Raw genomic sequence first — 10,227 nt, 5'->3', positions numbered from 1 at the left:
TGCATTTTGGGAAAGCAAATCTTAGCAGGACTTATACACTTAATGGTAAGGTCCTAGGGAGTGTTGCTGAATAAAGAGACCTTGAAGTGCAGGTTCATAGCTCCTTGAAAGTAGAGTTGCAGGTAGAAGGATATTGAAGAAGGCGTTTGGTATGCTTTCCTTTATTGGTCAGAGTATTGACTACAGGAGTTGGGAAGTCATGTTGCGGCCGTACAGGACATTGGTTAGGCCACTGTTGGAATACTGCGTGCAATTCTGGTCTCCTTCCTATCGGAAAGATGTTGTGAAACTTGAAAGGGTTCAGAAAAGATTTTCAAGGATGTTGCCAGGGTTGGAGGATTTGAGCTATAGGGAGAGGCTTAACAGGCTAGGGCTGTTTTCCCTGGAGCGTCAGAGGCTGAGGGGTGACCTTATGGAGGATTATAAAATTATGAAGGGCATGGATTGGATAAATAGGCAAAGTCTTTTCCCTGGGGTCGGGGAGTCCAGAACTAGAGGGCATAGGTTTAGCGTGAGAGAGAAAAGATATAAAAGAGACCTAAAAGGCAACTTTTCACGCAGAGGGTGGTACGTGTATGGAATGAGCTGCCAGAGGAAGTGGTGGAGGCTGGTACAATTGCAACATTTAAGAGGCATTTGGATGGGTATTTGAATAGGAAGGGTTTGGAGGGATATGGGCCGGGTGCTGGCAGGTGGGACTAGATTGGGTTGGGATATATGTTCGGCATGGACAGGTTGGACCGAAGGATCTGTTTCTATGCTGTACATCTCTATGACTCTAGATGCAACATGAGAAAATCAAATTTGACACAGCGAGTTGTTATGTTCAGAATGCAAAGAGATTTAACAGAGCTTTCAGAAGAAAATTGGATATAACAGAAGGAAGCCATTAGACATGAAGGGCTGAGTGGTCTCTGTCTGTAACATTTCGTGATTCTGGCTTGGCAGACATATTGAGTTGTGGTCAGTAACTAAAACATCGAAATGCCTTGAAGCACTGGGCAATGAATCAAACCCTGATTAAGAATGTGAACATCTGGACCAAAAGCACCCCCAAAGATACCATTAGGAAAACGCTAATAACTTGGTTTACATAATACCATTAATATTAAAAAAAGGCACAAGGCGTTTCACCACAGCACTAGAAACAAAGTATGACACTGACCAACACGATGAGATAATAGGTTAGATCACCAAAAGCTGCTAAGAAGGAAATGGTATCCAAAGCAGCTTTCTAGGAAGTATGTTGAGAGATATTTGACCAGCCCGTGTAATCTGAGTGATTAGTTTATTTACATCGATGTAAATAAAAATCAATCTGTTATCAATAGCAGCACCGAGTCCGTTTGTGGGAATACAACACACATATAAATCATGAGAAAATTAGAGAGATGAGAACAACCCCAAGTCGAAAGTGCATGCAGAAAGGAGAGTTGAACAGATAAGGTAAAGTTACCATAGTCCCAGAGGACCATAGCACTGCTCTCTCATTTGAGAGATGACAGGTGATTGTTTAGTTTGAGGGTCATCACACCTCAGGCCAGGGGAGAGGTTGAGGATAGACTTCAATGTTAATCTCAGCCAGTGATGGGGATGGAACATGCGCTGTTGGCATTATTTTGTATTACAGAAATGGTCATCCAACCAACTGAGCTAACTAATCCCCAATTACAGATATAGCTACATTGAAAGATCTTCTATTGCTGACCAATATGAGGTTCTGGGAGCTTTGCTCTGACCTACCTCAGCTATCCACCAACACCAGCAACCCCAGCTTCACATTATTCTCTTTCACACATCTACACACGCAAACATCAATGAACCATTAAGAACATAGGAATATTTTCAGGTCCTCTTTTTTTATCATTTGTTCATTGGATTTTGGACATCACTAGCTAAGTCAGCTTTGTAGCCCAAACCTAGATCCCTAGAGGCTCCTTAAGAATAAACCATGTTGCTGTGTGTTCAACTAGGAGGCAGTGAGGTCTGCAGATGCTGGTGATCAGAGTTGAGGGTGTGTTGCTGGAAAAGCACAGCAGGTCAGGCAGCATCCAAGGAGCAGGAAAATCGATGTTTCGGGCTAGAGCCCTTTAACAGGATTTTCCTGCTCCTCTGATGCTGCCTGACCTGCTATGCTTTTCCAGCAACACACTCTCAACTGCTGTGTGTTCGGAGTCACATGCAGACTAGACCAAGTAAGGATGGCAGATTAGGAGCAAATTACTGCAGATGCTGGAATCTGGACTGAAAGCAAAAAATGTTGGAAATCACAATGGGCCAGGCAGCATCCATGACTGATCAGAGTCATCTAGACTCGAAACGTTAGCTCACTTTCTTTCCGTGAATGCTGTGATGGCAGATTTCCTTCTCTGAAGGACATTAGTGAATCAGATGGGCTTACAGCAATTGACAGTAGTTACATGATCACCATTAGGCTAACTTATAACTTCCAGATATTTTTAATTGAGTTCAAATTTTATCATCTGCCATGGTAGAGATTCAATCCCATATCCTTAGAACATTAATCTGGAATTCTGGATTACTAAATCCAGTGACATTACCATGATATCAGCACCTCCCCCTAGGAGCTTTATAAGGAATTCAGCAGCAATACCAGGTCAGAATTATAACCAATCAGCATTACACCCTTTAGCTAAGAGTACCAACAATACCAAATATTTTGAGCTATGTTAGAACAACGTAATGCCCCAAACCAAGGATTGATATTGTTGTTAGGTATTTTAAGACTGACAGGCCATATTCCCCAAAGCAGATTAAAGGGAGGCAACAGTTTCCCAGACAGTTAGCAAAACAGTTTTCTATCCTGATGGTTAGACTCATTACCTAACACTTACTGTTTTATAACAGCCATAGTTTGTGATCATGCACTTTATGACATATTGTGCTTTCTTAGTGGATTTTCTTTTTAGCCTTAATGTCTGTATTAGTTTTGGAAACTTCCCAAATTGCAATTTAAAGAGTTTTATTTTGCTTTGTGGCTAGCCGTGGTTCGAAGGGTAGAACTCCTGTCTGTGCATTAAGGATGCGTGTTTGATTCCTAATACAGATAGAAGTCAGGCTGAAATTTCAGTGCAGTACTGAGGGAGAGCTGCACTGTTTTTTTAGATGAGACTTTAAACTGTTTCTTCTCTCAGTCACATGTACCAAATTCTATGGCATTATTTTGACCACCAGCGGAGACATTCCTCAGTGTCTTGGGTGACATTTACCCTTCAACCAACATTGCGTGAAGACAGGCTCTCTTGTCATTGTCCATTGCTACTTTTCTTATAATAGCAACAAGTAGAAAAGTATTTTGTTGGCAGTAAAGTGCTTTGTGACACCCTAAGGCTATATAAATTCAAGTCTTATAACTTTTGAGGACATTTTCTAACTTCATGTTATTACTTAGATCTGAAAATAATTTAAAGAGATTGGCATTTTTACAGCAATTTCCATGACCATCAGACATTTCAAAGCAATGAGTTTAACACTCACAATGGTTTATTAGATTAGATTGGATTAGACTCTCTACAGTGTGGAAACAGGCCCTTCGGCCCAACCAGTCCACACCGACCCTCCGAAGAGTAACCCACCCAGACCCATTTCCCCCTGACTAATGCTCCTAACACTATGGGCAATTTACCATGGCCGATTCACCTGACTTGCACATCTTTTGGAAAGTGGGAGGAAACCAGAGCATCCGGAGGAAACCCATGCAGACATGGGGAGAATGTGCAAACTCCACACAGACAGTTTGCCCGAGGCTAGAATTGAACCTGGGACTCTGGTGCTGTGAGGCAGCAGTGCTAACCACCGTGCCACCATCTCTTCAGAAAAACAGTTTAAGGAAAAACGTAGATTGAAAACTAAGATGCTGCGCAAATGATAAAATAAGCAATCTGCATGATCACTGAGGAAGTACAAATCAATGGTTTAAAGTTAAGGGTCTGAGGCCCTCTAGCGATGATACTCAAGAAAGAAAATAGTGCGTGCAAAATGACTTTCACTCATCTAGGAATATCGCCAAATGTGGAACAAAAAGAAAGGGCATTGTTGAATCATAGGCTGTCTGTGCAAATTTGCTCTCAGTTACAGAGTATGGAGCTACTTCCAGATTACCATTCCCACACAAAAACAAACTGTTGACCTTTGGTATATGCAAGAAGTCTGAAGACAGATGGCAGGGTCACTAATCTCATTTGTTAAAAGGACTTCATTGCCCTGATAACCAAACAGATTGGGCCAGCAGTCTTCACTGTCTCAGACCTCTGCATTTCCATACTTGTCAAAACCATTACCTCATCATGTCCTGTTTGACAAAACAACAGGAAAAAATAGCCCATAATTTTTCTTTCAAGTAGGTCTTTTTGTCAGGAGCTGAATAGGGAATGATGCAGGGCTATTGGACTGTTCATCTTTGATGATTTCTATTGGCAAACTGACAAAGAAAAGCTGGTGTTTGAAGAAGTGAAGATTTTCAGAGCAGATTGGGCCTATTTGTTCTTGGTTGTTGCTCCCTAGCCATATACTGATATCTTCAGAAGAATTATAGGGCCACATTGACAAGAAAGTGCTTTCTGTCATGAGTTGAGAACAGAAGAACATAAGAAATAAATGCAGAAGAAGGCTGTTCAGCCCCTCTAACCCACTCTTCCATTCATACAGTCATATTGCTCAGAAACAGATCCTTAGGTCCACCTTTCATCCATGCTGACCAGGTTTTCCAAACTAAACTAGTTTCATTTGTCTGCATTTGGTTCATATCCCTCTGAACCTTTTTTTAAATTCTTTTTATTCATTTGTGGGACTTAGGCATTGCTGGCTGGCCAGCACTGGTAGCCTATTTGCCCTTAAGAAGATGGTGATGGTGAGCTGCCTTCTTGAATCTCTGCAGTCCACTTGCTGTGGATTGACCCACAATGCAGGGAGGGAGGGTCTTTGAGAATATCCAGAACAGAACTCAGTGGACTACTGCGGGCTAAGAGAATTAAGGGATCTGTTACAAAGGAAGGAAGGTAGATTTGTGACCAAAGATGAGCCTTGATCTTGTCGAATGGCAGAGCAGACAGAAAGTAGGACTGCAGATGCTGGAGAGTCAGACTTGAAAAGTGTGGCACTGGGAAAGCACAGCAGGCCAGGTAGCATCCGAGGAGCAGGACAGTCAACATTTCGGGCATAAGCCCTTCATCAGGAATATTGGAGAAGGGGGTGGAATGAAAGGTAAATACGAGAGTGGGGCTGGGGATCGGGGGAAGGTTGCTGAGAAGACGATAGGTAAATGCAGGCGGGGGTTGATGGTGATAGGTTGGAGGGGAGGATGGAGCGGATTGGTGGGAAGGAAGATGACCAGATAGGACAGTTCAAGACAGCAGTGCCGAGTTGGAGGGCTGGATCTGGGATGAGGTGGGGAGAGGGGATATGAGGACCCCAACTCAAGGAATGTTTCAGGGAACATCTCTGGGACTCATGCACCAAAAGACCCCACTGCCCTGTGGCCGACCACTTCCACTACCCCTCCCACTCCACCAAGGACACGCAAGTCCTGGGCTTCCTCTACTGTCAAATCCAAGCCACCTGACACTTGGCGGAAGAACACCTCATCTTCTGTCTTGAGACCCTCAAAGAATTTAGCATCAATGCCAACTTCACCAGTTTCTTCATATCCCCTACCCCCACATCCAACCCTCCAACTCGGCACTGCCCTCTTGAACTGTCTCACCTGTCCATCTTCATCCCCACCTTTCCACTCCATCCTCCCTTCCGATCTATTATCATCACCCACATTTGCATCTACGTATCACCTACCCAGCTACTTTGCCTCCATCTCCACCCCACCCTCTTGTTTATCTGTCAACATCACCTCCCACCCCACATTCCTGAGGAAGGGCTTATGCCCGAAACATTGACTCTCCTGCTCCTCGGACACTGCCTGGCCTGTTGTGCTTTTCTAGCACCACACTTTTCGACTCAGATGGCAGAGCAGTCTCATTCAATGAGATCATGGCTGATTTTCTACATCAACAATATTTTATTGCACTATCCCCCTGATGTCCTCTGATAGTTTCAATATTGAGAAATCTATCGATCTCAATCTCGAATGTACTCAATGGGAAGTGGTTGATGTGGACGCTTAAAAGACACTTAGATACGTATGTGAATGGGAAAGGTCTGAAGGGATATGGGCCAGGAGCATGCAGGTGGGACTTGTTATGTTTGGGATTATGTTCAGCATGGACTAGTTGGATGGAAAGATCTGTTTCCATACTGTATGACTCTATGACTGAGCCTCCACTGCCCTCTGGGGCAAGGAAATAAGGAAAGTTGCTTTGGAGCCCGAATGTGCTATTAATGAGATGACCAGCAGAACATTACGTGATACAAGTTGCCATGCAGCTTGGCAGGAAACCCTGTACGATACTCTCCAAAAATAGTGCCTAGGCAAAATATGACAGAATCGGCTCCTAGTTTCTAAAACTTAAGTCTTCATCACAAAGCACAGGAGAATCAGCCCTAAATTATTTTGCATATGTCATGAAGAGGAATTGAACTCGTAGCCCTCTTATGAGGAGGTGACACAATTACCCACAGAGACACTGCTGACTTCGGAGTTTAAACTCTGCCTCTCTCAGTGAGAATCCTTCAAGCTGATTGGAAAAAGTGACTTTTTGTTTAGCCTGCTCTGTCCTCTCTCTCTCTCTCACTCACTCACACACATAGAGTTAAAAATCACACAACACCAGGTTATAGTCCAACAGGTTTATTTGGAAGCACTAGCTTTCACAGCACTGCTCCTTCATCAGGTAACTGTCGTGATTTTTAACTTTAACTCTGTCCACCCCAGTCCAACACTGGCATCTCCACATTACACATACACACACACACCCACTCACCTCTTTTAGAGGGTGCTATACTGGGAAGAATCTCTAAATGGGAAGAACTGCTGGTCAAAAGCATTTGACGCTTTGTGGAAGAGGCAGCTGTTGGCATAACAAGTTGCAGATGCTGTACTTTTGATGTTCCCTGCAACATCCTGGTGAATGTATTTTGACCAAATGTCCAAAGCTCCAATAAGGATTTGGTATCCAGTTGTAAGCAGAAGCTAGTGTTGAAGAGATTGCAAGCTTGAATTTGCAATTGCAAGCTATTTTTGGGAACAAACTGGTGAAATAAGTATGCATCCATGCATGGAGCCCATTCCTTAGAGATTTGTGCTTAGCTTTAAGAATGGAAGTTGGAACCAAAGCTTCAATGGATGAGAAACAGAGCCATAGAGCAAGCAGGCAGTCTTTTTAAAATGTTATTCATTTGTGGGATATGGGCATCCCTGACTGGGCCCAGCATTTATTGCCCTCCCGAGTTGCCCCTGGAGAAGGTAGTAGTGAGTTGTCTTCTTGAACTGCTGCAGTCCACCTGCTGTGGGTTGACCCATAATGCCCTTAGGGAGGAAATTCCAGGATTTTGACCCAGCAACAGTGGAGGAACGGCGATATATTTCCAAGTCAGGATGGGGTGTGGCTCAGAGGGGAACTTAAATGTGGTGGCGTTCCCATGTATTTACTGCCCTTATCCTTCTCGATGGAAGTGACCGTGGGTTAGGAAGGTGCTGTCTGAGAATCTTTGGTGAATTTCTGCAGTGCATCTTGAAGACAGTACACTCTGCTGCTACTGAGCATCGGCAGTGGAGGGAGTGGATGCTTGTGGATGTAGTGCCAATAAAGCGGGCTGCTTTGTCCTGGGTGGTGTCAAGCCTCTTGAGTGTTGTTGGAGCTGTACTCATCCAGGTAAATGGAGAGTATTCCATCACAGTCCTGAAAGGCTTTGGGGAATCAGGGAAGAGACAGGAGCAGCCGATAAGCTCTGGAAAGGACTTAAATGGTCATTTCGACCTTAATTGGCAACTCCCTTCCCACTGTCTTACCCTATCAGTTGTTGGTTTGATCCAATTATTTGTCGCCAGCAAATACTCTGCATCTTCACCATTTCATTAAACCTCCAATCCTTTCACCTCATCAATACCCTTCCTTTTTTCCAAACCAAGTACCCGTTTTAACCATCTCCTACCTGTCATAACACAGTCACTTAACTCACATTAACCCTCCACCTAGTTATCCTTACTTCCTTGTTTGCTGTTAGAATATCTCACGAGATGAAGAAATTAGAGCATTTACCTTTTCTGTAATTGGACTTCAAATTCAACAATTTTCACACGTAAATTCAAGCAGCATTAGCACATGGAAAGACAACAGGCATGTTTTCCACTAGTAACTGTAAGAATGTCTGGCCCAGAAATGGGGCGTTTGGAGGAGATGGATCAGGAGATAGGAGCTATGGAAAGAAACAAGGTGAAGGATTGATGAGAGTGACTGAGAGGCGTTTAGGGAGGAGAGTGGGTTGATGTTTGGAATGGGGAGAAATACAGCAGATAGAGTTGATGGTAGTAGTCTTCGCCCTAAGATGGGGAATTTCAAGACTAGGGGGCATATTTAAAGGTGAGAGGAGAAAGATTTTAAAAAGACATAAGAGGCAAACGTTTTACATAGAGGGTGGTTCGTGTGTGGAATGAAGATCCTGATGATGTGATGGATGCATGTACAATTACAACATTTAAAAGATATTTGAATGGATACATGAATAGGAAAGGTTTGGGCGGATAAGGGCCAGGAGTGGGCGGGTGAGACTAGTTTAGTTTGGGATTATGTTTGGCATGGACTGTTTGGACCGAAGGATCTGTTTCTGTGCTGTAAGACTCTATATACCAGTTTAAAAATGTGTTGCTGGAAAAGCGCAGCAGGTCAGGCAGCATCAAAGGAGCAGGAAATCGACGTTTCGGGCATAAGCCCTTCTTCAGGAATTTTGACGTTTCGGGCATAAGTCCATCTTCAGGAATATATACTATATACCAGTTGCTGGGAATGGAGGGTTTGAGTTTCACTGGAGCATAGGAGGTTGAGGGCTGACCTTATAGAACTGTATAAAATCATGAGGGGCATAGATAAGGGGAATGGCAAGAGTTTTTTTTCCGAGGGTGGGGGATTTCAAGACTAGGGGGCATACTTTTAAAGTGAGAAAAGAAAGATTTTAAAAAGATTTGAGAGGCAATATTTCTACACAGATAGTGTTCGTGTGTGTGGAATGAACTACCAGAGGAAGTGGTGGGTGTGGGTACAGTTGAAATGTTTAAAGGACATTTGGACAAATACATGAATAGGAAAAGTTGGGAGGGATATGGGCCAAATGCAGGCAGGTGACACTAGTTCATTTTGGGATTATGGTCGGTGTGGAATGATTGAACTGGAGGGTCTGTTTCCATGCTATATGAGTCTATAACTCTCTAACTGGAGGTGGAGTGGGGGATTTGAGAGATGAGGGATCATGAGTTTAAGTCCCACCTGCTTTTGAAGTGTGTCATAATATCTCTGAACAGCTGGATCAGAAATGTCATAATAGACTCATCAGCATAGATTGCCAGCAGGGAAGTCCGGTTTGATGAATCTCATTGATTTCTTTGAAAAGTTAGCAGAGTAAAACTAGGTGAGAGTAATGTACTTACAAAAGTAAAATACTCTGAATGCTAGAAATCTGAATTAAATCAGAATTAATAGCGTTAACGATTTGACTTGGGTATGATTGTTCTTCAGGTTTCCTCCACAGATGCTCCCATACCAGTTAAGATTCTCCAGCATTCTCTGAGTTGGTTTAAGGTTAATGTATTAGATGCATCATGTTTAAATTTAGAGTGGATGGGTAGAACGATGGGACGACACAGTGGTTAGCACTGCCGCTTTACAGCTCAAGGGATCTCCGTTTGATTCCACTCTTGGAATACTGTCTGATTGGAGTTTGCACATTCTCCCAGTGTCTGCATGGGTTTATTCTCACAGTCCAAAGGTATGCCAGTTAGATGGATTGGCCATGGGAAATGAAGGGTTACAGAGATGGTGTAGATCTGGCTGGAGTGCTCTTTGCAGGGTTGGTGTGGACCTGATGGGCTGAATAGCCTGCTCCCACACTGTGGGAAATCTATGGTGAAGAAGTGGAGTAGGGGAATGAGGGAAGGGGTTTTCAGAAGGAGATTAAGGAAACTGGGACGGTGAGGGGACGTTGAAAGATTCAAATGGATGAAAAGTATTGAGTGGGGAAATGAGAAAGGGGTGAGCCGTTTTTTGGAGGTTTTGTCGAAGAGGCGGGGAGATTAAGGACTTGTGGAGGGTGAGGAGCTTTGGA

Source organism: Chiloscyllium plagiosum, chromosome 30, assembly GCF_004010195.1.
Source record: "Chiloscyllium plagiosum isolate BGI_BamShark_2017 chromosome 30, ASM401019v2, whole genome shotgun sequence".
In the NCBI taxonomy this organism is placed as follows: Eukaryota; Metazoa; Chordata; class Chondrichthyes; order Orectolobiformes; family Hemiscylliidae; genus Chiloscyllium; species Chiloscyllium plagiosum.
Note: the sequence above shows the minus strand (reverse complement) of the source record.